The sequence below is a fragment of the Hirundo rustica genome, chromosome 5, assembly GCF_015227805.2.
Source record: "Hirundo rustica isolate bHirRus1 chromosome 5, bHirRus1.pri.v3, whole genome shotgun sequence".
In the NCBI taxonomy this organism is placed as follows: Eukaryota; Metazoa; Chordata; class Aves; order Passeriformes; family Hirundinidae; genus Hirundo; species Hirundo rustica.
In genome coordinates this window covers 39,354,025-39,367,566 of record NC_053454.1, presented here as the reverse complement: position 1 = coordinate 39,367,566, position 13,542 = coordinate 39,354,025, and the positions used below count along the sequence as shown (strand labels likewise).

The 13,542-nt window shown below is 39.1% G+C and overlaps 2 long non-coding RNA genes across 5 annotated transcripts in view; one reads left to right on the top strand and one right to left on the bottom strand.

Moving 5' to 3' along the window:
* The first annotated feature begins 901 nt into the window (after window positions 1-901).
* Window positions 902-2,824, top strand: LOC131378560 (uncharacterized). Its single transcript, XR_009207864.1, has 3 exons — window positions 902-1,038; window positions 1,642-1,761; window positions 2,608-2,824. It is a non-coding gene; the product is annotated as an uncharacterized LOC131378560 (long non-coding RNA).
* LOC120752957 (uncharacterized) overlaps window positions 2,250-13,542 on the bottom strand; it is a 90,375-nt gene continuing 79,082 nt past the window's right edge. The window contains exons 2-5 of one of the 4 annotated variants that reach the window (XR_005700894.1): window positions 3,778-3,868; window positions 3,441-3,568; window positions 3,129-3,180; window positions 2,250-2,804 (exon numbers count right to left, since the gene is read on the bottom strand). This is a non-coding gene — a long non-coding RNA (uncharacterized LOC120752957). Of the gene's footprint in view, window positions 2,805-3,111; window positions 3,181-3,384; window positions 3,569-3,777; window positions 3,869-13,542 lie in introns of those variants that run through there. The other 3 variants (XR_005700896.2, XR_009207863.1, XR_005700895.2) reach the window with 3 other exon arrangements.

The window sequence follows — 13,542 nt, the reverse complement described above, 5'->3', positions numbered from 1 at the left end:
ATCAACAGGAAAGTCTCTCTCTCTCTTGTTTTAGAGGCATTACTGTATTGACCAAGTTCGAATTGGCTGTGCAACTGCACTTCCTGATTTTCCTAAGAATACATTTTGGTTCATTTATCATAGTGTCCTTGCAACATGAAGATCTTGTGCTAGTGATTGTGCCAGCAGAAGCTGGACACCTGTGAGCCACAGTCCTTTGCAGAATAAATTTGTACGTGTTCACCCTGGTTTTGTGGCAAGGGCTGAGCACTGGCCTGGCACACAGATGAGGTGACATGTTTGAATACATACTTTGGCGACTGTAGGGATGCTGCTGTCATCCAGATCTGTTTGTAGGACGGAGTCGCTAATCTGTGTCTCTTTGTTTCCTGACGAATTTTTAGAAGAATGACTGTTCCTCTAGGCTGACAAAGTAACTGGGATGGCAGAAGTGGCCTGTCATCTCTCAAGTGACTCAGCCTGAGCATTCTTTCTACGAATGGTCAGATTCCCTGCTTGGGACTGTAGTTGTCCAGTGCTGCAGCTTCTGCTGCCTCTATTGCTTTTCTTCAGCAGTGTTTTTAATTTTCATCTTCTGGCCTGCACTGGAGCCCACAGACAGCCAGGTCAGCAAGTGGGTGTATCCATTAAAGCAATACAGGTATCTGAAAGACCTGTTAAGCTGTGTATGTAAATATTTTAATGTCAGAATATGTTCTACTATTATAAATCAAGAATGACAGAAAACTCCATTTCATATAGAGAAAATTACTTTCTTTTCATAAAGGGAGGCAGTGGAAGTCATTCAATTTACACTTGGATGTTGGTATTGTTCAGTAAGTGTTGTGGGTTTGGGTGCATAGCAAGAATCACACAAAGAAGTATAAATGTTTCCTGAAACTGTTTCTCTTTTGCAGATGGAAATTCAGCTCCCATCTCTGCCAATATATGAATTCTAAAAAACCAGGTGTATTCATTTAGTGTCTGGCTTATGAAAAAACACAGGGTTTTTTGGTTTTTTTTCCAATGAAGCTTCTCTACAGTTTGGGCTGTTGTAAGGTAGGTTTAAATAGGAATTAATTTTTTTAAAGTCAAGGCAGAATTCAGAGATATTTTCACTATTTTCTGTGTCAGCACGCTACTTCAGTGAGTACAGTTTAAATACCAAGTCAATTAATTTTCATAAATTCCTCAGGTGCAACTAAGTTGAGTTAATTGTGGTGAAGTGCTGACCAGCTACATCAACCAAATGAACAAAACGTTTGGGAAAAAAAACCTGAAAACAAATCCAAAAATCAGAATGAGATTTAGAACCAGCTGATGGAAGAAAAGAAGTACTACAGTCAATGCGTCATAAAACTTCTAGTCTGGGTTGTTGGTTGTTTTTCTAATAAAAACAACAACAACAACAACAACAACAACAACAAAAAAACCAAAAAAAAAAAAAAAAAAAAACAAACCAGAAGCCATACTGGCAGAAGTGGTCCAGCGAAGTCTTGGACAAAGCCCTGCAGTGTGAGCTCCATGTGAGGCATGAGTTCATCCCAGACCTAGCCAAACTCTACTGTAGAAAATTAAAAATTATTTATCCATTTCAGTTATCTTCTGGATTATGTCTTTTCTGATCAAATTAGCTCTTACCTTTTTTCTTGCATGACAAAGTCATTGGCCTGGAGCACATCTCTAAAGAGAAAATTAATTACAGTTGTCTGCTGGGTGTTGAATGTTTGTCACTGGGACTAAATCCAGTACACCCATGGATCTCCAGGCCACTGGACACAGGTAAATGATGCAGTTCTGCTTTCTGTTCATACTTGGTTCTGTACTCAGGTAGCTAAGTTTTCAAAGCAGCCATCCTCATGAGGGTAAACCTGTTTTCAGTCAAGGATATCAATTGTAAGTCACTACAGGTGACCTCAGCATTTGTATGTTTAAATGTCAGTATATTTGAAGCATTTCAGTCCTTTTTAAGAGCTAGGATAAATACTCCACAGTATTTTAATTCTAGCTCAAATGTTTAGCTTTTTCTCTCCTCTTCCAATTACACAGTAACTATAAGGAAAACTATTGGGCCAGAATTAAGTACAAATACACATTCTAATAATCATATGCCTTCTCTATGTGTAGAGGTCATGAAGGACTGAAAATAATACTGCATTATTTTAAACATGCTTTATTTCAGGAAAAAAGAACAAGTGGGATGTAGTTAAGACAGAGAACTCAGGAAAGAAAAAAAAAATAGTTGAAATAAAGCATTCACAAAAGTGTGTATGAACTGGATCAACAGGAGACTACCTTGATTTAAAAAGGAACAAATCCTCCATTTTAAGAAACTGCCTATGGCCCAGTCCACTACATGACATGTAAAGAGAATACACTGACAGAGCAAGTTGTGCTTTAATTGTGCTTCTAATAACAACTAAATTCTACCTGACGGCCAAATAAATAGGTATGGGTTCCTTAAGAGATCTTTCAGTCTGGAAAAAAAAAAGGTGTCAATTTACCTTGAAAAGGCATGCATAGAAGCAGAAAAGTCACATGTAGCCATGTCTGACACACACTGATTCCAAATATTCCCAAAACATGACTGAAAGCATGCAATTTAATACTGATAATTTTTGTTCACAGGAACAATGAAGGCTGCATTTGAAAGTACTACATTTTCAAGAGGGAAGGGAAAGATACGTGTTCAATGTCAGTTCTCTGCTGAAGCACAGTGTGTTGCTCTGTGAAGAACCCACAGAGCAGAGGTATGGCATTTCCAAAATTAGCGCTCCCCTTCACGCAGAATTAGTCTTCTGGGAATTAATTTCTTCCCTCACTCCCTGAAATGTGCAACAAATATATTAACCTTGAAACACCTTTCTGTCTCTCCTAAGCCTCACTGAAAATAAGTCTAGGAGCCCTAGTCCTCATATGTGAGGCCGTAGTGTTAATGTAGTCTGCTTCCACAGAGAAATTCCACTGAGTTTCACTGCTGCACAGTCCTGGACGCACAGAAACAGAGTGGTCAGTCTCCTCTGAGAAATAATACCAGGTTCAAACTATCCCTCTTGTGCAAGGTATTAATTACATTTTCTTTTTTTTTAATAGTGAAAGTTTATTACTTATTTTCTTTCTTCACAAACCTGTGCCAGTGGAACACTCACTTCTTTGTGCAGCATCAGCCATGTGAAGATTTCTAGATGCTTCAGTTCTGGTCTGTGGGGGAAAAAAAAAAAAAAATCAAAGAAAAAGGATGCAAGAGACTATAAATATAGATGTGAGATTAATTGCACGGGGGCAAAAAATCCACAGGGTTTTTTTGTCCCCACAGATGTCACAGCCTAACAGTGCTAGGCCTGCCCAGTGCCTCCTCCCTCATGCTGCTCTTAAAGGCAGTGTCTCACACTCTTGGAGACTCACTTAGGCTGTAGAGAGTGCTCGTTGGTACAAGTACACTGTTGCTGTAACTAACTCACTGAGCAGTTGCTGCTCCCTGGAAGTTACTCTTTCAGCTGTTTTCAGGGTGATGTTGGTAAGGTGATGGAAATCCAGCTCCTCATCCAGGCAGGGAATAGAAGGTGGCTCTCCTTTGATGTAGTATGACCTACAAATAAAATAAACCCCATGTTCATTTTGCAAATCTGTCCATTGGTGCAGAAATCTGCCCACTCTGTGACAAAAGAGACAATACAGCAGATTGAGTTGGATTTTGGGAAAAAGTCAGGTGCTGTTCACGTGCACAATGGAAACAGGGGTCTCTTGGAAACCAGAACATTTATCTGGGTCATTAAACAGAAGCTGTGGGTCACTTACAGGAAATGGGGTGCTGTGGGTAGTGCTTGGAGAATAATAATGAGACCCAGGTAATGGCATCCAGTCAATTACAGTCCGACGTTGGTATTGTCTAAAATGGAAAACCCAACAGTCTAAAAGGCTATAACACTGATTCTGTAGAACATTAAACTATTACTTTATGCTGATGATATCCTACTGTTAATTAAGGACTTGCATGCTTCCCCTCCTGCTTATAATGAATATTGCTCTCTGAGTACAAAGTTATCATTGCACAAAATTAATGACTCTGAGACTGCAGTGATGCAGCTTTCTGGAGTTTGCCCTTCAGCCCTGCTCACCTCATGGAATCTTAAGTGGGCACCCAAAAATATAGTACAAATACTTATGGGCTGATATTAACAAAGCCTCAGACAATGTAATTAAAAATCATTTAAATCCAATTTTCAAGAAGGCAGGAGAAGATTTGGAGGGACAGCCAGAACTAAATAAAAGCAAACGTGTCATTCAGTTTGCCATCCCATCAGATTGTTAAAGTAGAGATGAGAACATTGTGTAAGTCACCACCCTTGGAGTTACTGTCATAAACGAGCTCATGTCAGTATTTCCCACTGGCACCAAAGGTTATGTGTATTGAGTTTACTTTTAGCATAAATGTACATAAAAGCCTATTAAAAAAAATTCTAACAATGACTAATAATAATATTTCTGACCCACATCCAAAAAAAAAAGGAAGACATACAGTTAGGAATACTTCACCTACTACTGAAACTCAGCTGTTTCTTTAAAGGATACAGAGGTGGATCACACAAGTATCACATTCAGCACACAGAATGTGACAAAGCCTAAGCGTACTGCAAAGTGCACGTTTACCCTCAGCCCTGACTTCGGCAATAAACCAGCAAGTTTCCTTAAAAGTCACTGTAGAACTTACTGAATACCTACAATAACTACAGTGTGTTTCAGATGACAGAAATTTCAGGATGTGAGGATGAATTAAAGATGCCACACAAAATACTGAAAAGGTATTTTTAGCTCTTGGGATGAGAAATGGTACTATCTCCTTAAATATCATATAATTGGCCCAATTTTATGCACAAAAATCATGCAGATTTTAATGTGGGTTTTTTTTTTTTCCTCTAAAAGGCATAATTTTGAATGAAAATTGCTGTATTTTAGATAAGATTGTCTTTTTTCTCTTCCTCATACTGTAAACTAGTATCAATGTTAAGCAGAGGTTGCATTTCAGTGGTGACTGGAATAGACACATCTTTCTGGAAAGCACATTAAATCCTTAGTGATGAAAATAATTATGTAGCTATTAACCAATTATTTTTGAGCTGGCTTGTAAAATTAAATCATGACAGACAGACTTATTTGAACACTATCCTATGACTTTTTGGCCATTCGACATGTTCTGTGGAATTAATCTTACCTCTGAAAAAAGGCAGGCAAGATCAATTCCAACAAGTGTGCTCAGATTTTTCCATTCTATTGTGGGATTAGCCAGGTGGGGGCAGATAGCAGAAAGATCTTGCTGGGGAAACAGTTGAAGCTGTCGTGTATGACAGCTGCCTACCAAAACAGAACGCTCATATGGGCTAGAGAAGGCAGTGATACATATTTGTGATAAGATGGGGGCTGTAAATAAAAGGTATCAGTGAAAGAACAGTCTGGACAGCAACAGATACATAGAGGAGATTCTGCTGGTATGAGAACATGAGTTAAGTAAATTCATGGCTATGAAGAGTGCACTATCCTAACAGCTCTACAGCAAACACTTGCAAGATAGCGCTGTAAACTCTTAAAGCTGGCAAAAATGTTCAGCAGGTGAGAGATTTTGTCTTCTGCAGCCTAAGAGGTGTGCTTTTCTGCTTCCCAGATATCCACACTCTCTGAATTATAATCTTAGCAAATTTCTGCACAAGAAATTGTCAGCCTTCTGCACAGGCATTTGAGCTTCACTGAGTAAGTGCCCAGAGTTCAAGCCACAAGAATATCTAAATTGACAGACACACAATAATCAAACATCTCTAATGTTAACATTGTTTAAAGACTACGGAACAACTTAAACAGCCTCAAGGACATTCATACCTTCTCTTTCTGATCCATGTTTGGTTGTAGTAAACAAAAGGTCTTCTCATAGATCACTGATTAAAGTAACAAAAGAGGTAGGAATTAATAGAGACAGCTTAGTGCTAGATTTCCTTCAGAGTTATTTGGGGTGAACTGTTTCAGCTGATTGGTAAGAGGTTGTGCAAAACAAATCTGCTTGTATTCCTAAATACTTCAAAGTTTTAAAACAAGGAATTAACTCTAAGTACTTGCAGAAAAATGTATCAGGAACTGGCAGATAAAAATCACAGATGAGGGTTAGGTTCAATAAATGCAAACTATAGCATGAAGAAAAAAAAGTAGTAGCCATGCATGCTCAGTGGTATCTGAAATGGTATCTCTAAATCACTTAAGAAAGAGACACATCAATGTTGGTCTAAGAAGTCAATAAATTAGAGAAAAGACAAAAAAAATTAAAAGGAGACAACACTGTTGCATAACAATGCTGTTGCATAACTCTTAATATGTGCCTGTACTCTAAATATGAGCTGCAGTTCTGGTCCTGGTCTCAGCAAGGATCGAAGAATAACTGGAAAAAGTCTGGAGATGGATTATAAGACTAATCAAAGGAATTGGACAACTTCCTGTCCAGGAGTGATGACAAATTAGGCTTTGGTACTATAGTAAAGAGATGACTGATGGGTTTATGAGGAAAAATATCTCAGCCGGCAGAGTAGGGGAATAAAATTGTTACTGTTCGGTGTTTCTCAGAATACAAGAACCAGAGGCTACTACATTTCGTGTTCAGCATTCAGATTAGAAATAAACAGACTGATGTTTTTACATATACTGCATATTTGAACCCAAGAACTACTTGCCACACACTGTTGAAAAAGCTCAGCATGTTCCCCCAGTACACCATCGATTCACATGGGTGCAAAGTGTAATAGCACAAACTCATACAGGACAACAGCTCAAGCCTATGAAAGGAAAATGTCACAGCTAACTCAAGAGACCTGCAAGATGTGGATCACTAGAAGCTGCAAGGATATTGCTCTACACTTAATCTCTTTGCCTTGGTGTTCCCTACTTGTGTGAAAGGGAGCTCTGGTTTGACCCCAAAAAGCTATTACCTTGGCAGATGAGGCATTTGGGTGTGTTTACTCAAGCTAAGCCCAAGACCTTCTCCACACTACAGCTCTTGGAGCATTACTCTGCATTCATGGGCGTAGCATGACCAGGTAAAAACGATGGCAGAAAATTGCCTTGAGCTATATTCACCACAGAGGCTGAAAAAATGAAAATCCATAAGATCGTAAGAGTAGACGATAATAAGTTTAAGGGGACAGAAAGAGATGGAAACTTATTTTTGACACACAAGACTAAGGCTGAAGCCAAATCATAAGTACAGCAGAGATGGTGAGTTAATCTGGCCATGAAAGCAACCAGCCTCCATAACTTCTACTGGATACTAACTGAAGACACAGCCAGGAGAGAACTTTTTGGAAGAGAAGAAAATCATGAGCACATAGTCTGCATTTCTGCTCTGCTAAGGAAATGATGCTGTGGAACATGAGCTAAACTGCTAGAACTGAGCTTAAATGAGGGACTAGTTTCTCATCTCAAATAAATCAGGGCGATAGTAGCAAAAAGAGGGAAGCAACTATCTGACAGCTCTTCACCCAAGTCAATACACTTTAACACTGATATACCAGAATTGCCTAGTGTTACAGAAATCAGTGTAGATGTATTAAATTTTATCTATCCCAGTCAAACAGTCTGTGGTTTTTTCCTTTCACCAAAAAAACCATTGAATCACCACACTGGAAACTGTCTCTGAAAAGCCTCATCAGACATTTGAGTTTTCTTTGTAGCTTCATTTTTTTATGACACTGACAAGAATTAAAGTTACTAGAGACTAGGCTGTAGTGTTTTATTTTAGAGTATGGAGCATAGTTTAGGGTGAGTATTTTGGAGTCTTTCCATCACCAGATTTCTGTGCTGCATCATTCTTTGGTACACACAACAGCACAAAGCTTGTGGCCTTTTAGAGATACAAGGCCCTATTTCTTGAGCTACCTCCAATTTTTCTCACAGGTTTTGGAAGCTAAACTTTTGATCTCTGTTTTTTTTACCTCATCCTCTGTCTTGTTGACTTGAATTCAAATTCTCTGGGGCTTTAGTCCTGGTCTCTAGGTACTATCATACTACAAATGTTATATAATAATCATTTCATATTTGATCAGCTGCCTTGAAATGACTTTTTTTCTTCTGGGCTTTAAACTTTTTTATTTGATTGCATCCTTGCCCTAATTTCAAAGACAGAAAATAATAGATTTTCTAGAGAACAATCCCAAAAGTCCTAGCTACAGCTGATCTGCAATTCAATATAATGGTTCTTTTCTTTTTCATTATTTTTTTTCCTTTCAGATTTGAATAACATAATTTGTGTGATGTTACTCAATTTCTCTGTTTTAATTTGAAATCCTATTTTTAATCAATTAGGAAAAAATGACCTAATTAAGGAGTAATTTAGGCCACAACTTAAATATTGTTTTATAAAGTAGTTGCATTTAATTGGAAATGTGCTCAACTACTGCATTGCATTAGCAAGTAATTTGGAAGAAACAGTCAGTGGGATCCCCTGACTGCTATTTCAGAAATGATAGTGACAAAGCTGAAGTCCAAAGTAGTCTGATGAACTTGGATTTTATTAATAGCTTTGCTATGAGCCTAAAGGTCCAAGCAACTGCAGCCTCTCATTATACAAGACATAAACACACAGTGACTGCTGACTCCTGGGAGTCAGCACAGAAGAGGTCTGAAATGACTTTGTGGATATAAAGCTCAAGAAGCAAGAACACAGAAGGGACCCAACTTGCTCAGCCCTCATCACTAGTCAGTGGCAAAGGGAGTAATAGCCCTTGGCTGCCAGAGTGCCCCCAACCAGAGAACTGGCCTGTCACTAGCTAATGCACATGCTAATGACATTTCTTAAAAACCCCACAACACCTTTTTCTTTCTCTATTTCCCCTTAGCTGGTAGAGATGCTAGCATCAAGGTTGTCAGAACTTTCCCTAAAAACGCCCATGTGCCACAAAGGGACGAAGGCTGTTTCAAAACTCACTAGCATACTTTAGGAAAGAAATTCAACTTTGCCACCCAGAGGATGTGTTACAGGTCACAGCTCTGCACTGGCTGCCATTAGTGTCAGGAGAGCTCACTCCCTTCTGTCTAGACTCACCTCTCCGCTGGTGCTTTTCATTGGAGCAGCACTACAATACAGGAGGTTTTACTTTGTCTGACACTTTCATGCTGTCTATGTCATTCTCATTTACTATTGGCGGTTTTAGCATAGCGTACTTACAGTAGTGCAGTGGAAGAAACAATTATGACTCTGCTCTAGGCATCAACACACTCTTGAAAGGCCACTGGTTTCCAGCTGTTCACCTAAGGTTTCTTCAATGTAGAGTGGGTATTGCTGAACCAACTTATCAGCACATTATTTATTCACACTGTCTCAGAATTTTTCCTCAGATAACAGCTCTCTGGGAAACACAAAGGCACTGACAGCCCTTGCCTGATGTTATGGCTTCATGACTGGGAACAACAGCATTGTATTCCATTTTAAAAAAATACCCAGAAGTTGCTTGCAGGCTCAGATCACTTCAGTTTTACACTAATACTTTTTGTCATTAAGTTTCATGTCGGGCCATTATTGTTTGAATCTTTTGAATCTAAAACAAACAAACAAAAACACAAACCCAACTACTGCTCATCCCTTTGTTGTACAAAAACCTATCACCATATAAAAAAAAGACATATTATCCCAGTAAAAAACAAAATTAAAAGATTCTTCTTTTGACCTACAGAGGCAAGAGAGGTTGTTATCCACTTGGTACCTAAGGCTGTAACACCGAGGAAGCTAGAGGAAGCCACAGAGCTGTTGGCCCAAAGCCCAAACAGGAACACGTGCAATTTTGTAGTGCTGCAAAGGGGACACTTGGTGGACAGGAGAGAAATTTGGCATTTGTGCAATTTAGTCCTCAGCTACTGGTGCCTTACTTCAGGCAAGGAACAGTCCCATTTGGGCAAGTAAAGCATGGAACAGCAGACTTGTAAAACTCACTGAGAGCAAGATGTACAGCAAGGCTGGTGCTCTGCATTTCACCTCTAAAATCAAGTGTGCCTGGATAAAAGAACTCACAGCTTTTGTAGTCAAATATTGAGTTCCCCAGGAGATCTCTGTGAGGAGAGCACGCCTCCTGCACCTTCCTTTAAGTCAATAGTAGCAATACATTATCAGATTGCCTGTTTTCCCAGATACATTAAATCTAGTGTGACAAAGGTGAAAATGTTAGCTGTTTGCAGCCTGACACAGAGCCGGCAAAATCCTGGGCCCTTCAAAAGTATCAGCTTCGATTTTAAATCGTGTCATACTTCAGGAGAGAGGATATGCAGTCACTGCACCTGGTGGGCTCCTTCAGTGACAGCTTCATTTCAGCCTTCAGGCAGCATGAGCTTGGGAAAAATCTATGCAGAGTCCCAATCGTTCTGAGCTGTATTCACGTGAAACCACTACATCAACAGGATCTCCAGACTCCCAGAGGAGTTTAGTGCAAGACACATCTTTCCCTAATCTATGTTTTTACATGAATGGAATAATTTTTCCCACCTTCTGGAGATGTCGAGTTCCATCTTAGGTTATTGAGGGAGAAGTTTCTATTCCAGTGTGCACTCATATATTAAATAACTAAAACTTGACCATCCAAATTCCACCAAAAGAGCTTATAGGAAAGACAGGGCCTGTTTGAAGTGTAAATTACAAGTATTCAAAGAAAAATAAAATCAGTATTTGTTTGCCTTCAACGCAAACATAAACGCACTTAACTGGCCTGATCTCCATGGTGTGCAAGTGTTTCCTGCCACAGTACCACCAGTAAAACCAACAGCATGGTGAGACTTTATAATACAGCCGAGCAGAAATGTCTAAATTGCATGGAACTGCAATGGGGAAAGAAGGAGACTTGGACCCTAAAAATAGGATAAATAATGCTGGAAGGTGAGCTTCTCATCCCTTCAGTTTTTGGAGAGAGCTAAGAAGCATAAAAAAGTGAAGGGGCAATAACACAAAACAGGGAAGAAGAACGTAATGAACTTCTCATCCAGCTTCCCATTTGGAAGAGCTCTTGAATCTGATCTCAAGAATTTCAGCCATGGAAAGCACCAAGAGCTGCATCAGTGATAGCTACACAGCCCATTCACACACGTGGCTAATTTAGAATAAAATTGTTAAAGACTAATTGTTTGAATAAGTAGTGATAATGACTGATAGTGATTAAGTGCTAACCATTGGCAGTGTATATTTGCTAATGAGTGTCAATCTAGAAAAGTGCTGTTTTGAAGTTGGAAACCCACTTGATTTATCAGATGTTTAAACACTCCAACCACAGCAATTGCTAATTCCCTCACTGAAATACGCATATGATGTGTGGATATTAATTTGTAATAAGTTGTTACATTCCAAATGACCATCAGAAAATTCAGTACACAAACCCATTGAAATTTAGGAAGAATTTCAAAGCCCAAAGCTCTCTGCATCCCATTCAGACACATCAAAACTGAGCATTACTACTGCATCAGCAAGCCTGACAACCTTCAAACTTCGTGATAATTTGGTGCATAGATTAAAAATCTATTTGGATTTCCTCTGCCTAGGAGACACAGCCTTAGGAGGGACCAGGATTTCTTCCATCAGCTTTAGAAGACAAGGTTTTTGTTGAAGAGCATAGAGGGAGACTTCTACCTCAGCAAGTGTAACTCTAGTGCTGGATAATCCACTGTGGAGATACGTAATTCTGTTTTGCAGCACAGAGAACCTATATCTGACCATCCTGTGCTAAAACAAAGGTTTTATAACAAAGGACAAACGCAATCAAAATGACATTATCCCACTCGTACAATGACTGCTATGGAACAACGGCTGCTGTACACTCTCCTGACAGAATGGGAATGGGCTCATACGAATCTTCACCAAGAGGACTGGATACCAGTAAAAAAAGGTGTAATAGGAAAAAACATCTTGATGCCAAATAGATAATATCTATTATATAATATTATAACACTTATTATAAAAATATCTGTTTATGTTTTGTCTGTTTGTGGGTTTATTTGGTTTGTTGATTTTTGTTGTTTTTGTGGGGGGGGGGGGTTGTTTTGGTTTGGTTTTTTTAACTAAGGATAATGAACTACTCAACAAACCCATGACAAAAATAGGAAATTAGCAAAATACAATGGTCCTTGATTAATAGACTAGGATAAGCAAGTCAGTTGTCCATTCTGCCCTTGAAATCAATGAGTTATCAGAACTCTCAGCCAAGGAGAGAGGTTGTTGGGGTATTTTCCTTAAAAGTAAGAGCAATCAGTGCTGATTAATCAGCACCAGACTAGACATTTAAGAGGGTCCACAACTGCAACTGTAAGCACTTATAAATTCCTGTCTTGACTGAGCATAATGATGTTTTACAGAATAAGAACCACAAACTTAGTACACAAAGTCTGAAAGTCTGGCTTGGTTCTGTTTGCTTTATATCTAGAAGGAGAGGCTGATTTTTACATGCCAGCTCTGACTTTTAAAGTTCATTTGAAACCACTTATTTCTAACTGGTAGCATAAAAGTTGGCACCATAGCTGAATTTTCCCTTGTTCAACTGAAAAAAAGTTAACACTGCATCATTTTATTCATACTTGGAACAGAAGAGCTGCTCATAAACTTTACGTAACATGAACCTTCAGCAATTAAAAATCCCTTGTACAAGCCTAAACCAAAGACAAAGTACAGGAAGAAATGGGAAGAGGGACTGCATTTTGTGTTGGAAGTAACCCAGCTTGGCAGATGAACAGCTTTCCCTCCTATAACAGTAAGAGGGAAAGTGTGCTGCTTCTACCTGCCAGCACGAGGACCAGCAGTAGTGGTGGGTACTGATTAAAAAGTCTGCACTGTGCCAGGGGGTGGCATTACAGGTGTCAGGCTGAGTCAGAGAAATGTACTCTGAATGGCTGGTGCCAGAATGCAATTATTTAAGAGGTAAAAAAACCCAACAGGAAAGAAATCCAAATGAAAGAGGATTAGATGGCGGACAAGATTATCCTATAAACAGGCCCTCACTTCTGCTTCCTTTTAATACAGCCGGGGGCCAAGAAAACCCATGTTTCCAGTGCTAATGGGCCTTGTTGAAGGCATTAAGACATTTTATAAAGAATGAGAGGCTGAGGGATTAGGAGTGACGGGAATTCACTGAGCATTCATGAATTAGCATCAAAGGATGTCTGCCTCCATGGAAAGTTGAAAGCAGAATTAAATGGAGATACCATTATAGGAGAAAAATGGCACAAACATTTTTCTAGTTAAAAAACAATATTGTTATTATATAAGTATAACTCGTTATCCATGTATGTTAATTTCTCTCCTGAACTTCAAGATATAAAGCAGACTGAGAATTTCTATTCACTCTTGCTTATCATGGAAACACAGGGGATATTAACTTTGGTAAGAGGATTAGTGGATGCCCAGGGTCTGGGTCTAGAGTGGGACTTCATGGCATGATTGCAGCCTACATAGCCCATATAAACACTAAATGCTGCAGCTGTGTGTGCTAAAGAAAGGCAGAAAAATCCCAAACCACCTTTATTTCAGGAAAACAGCTAAGAAAAGCAGGCCTGTTAGAAAGC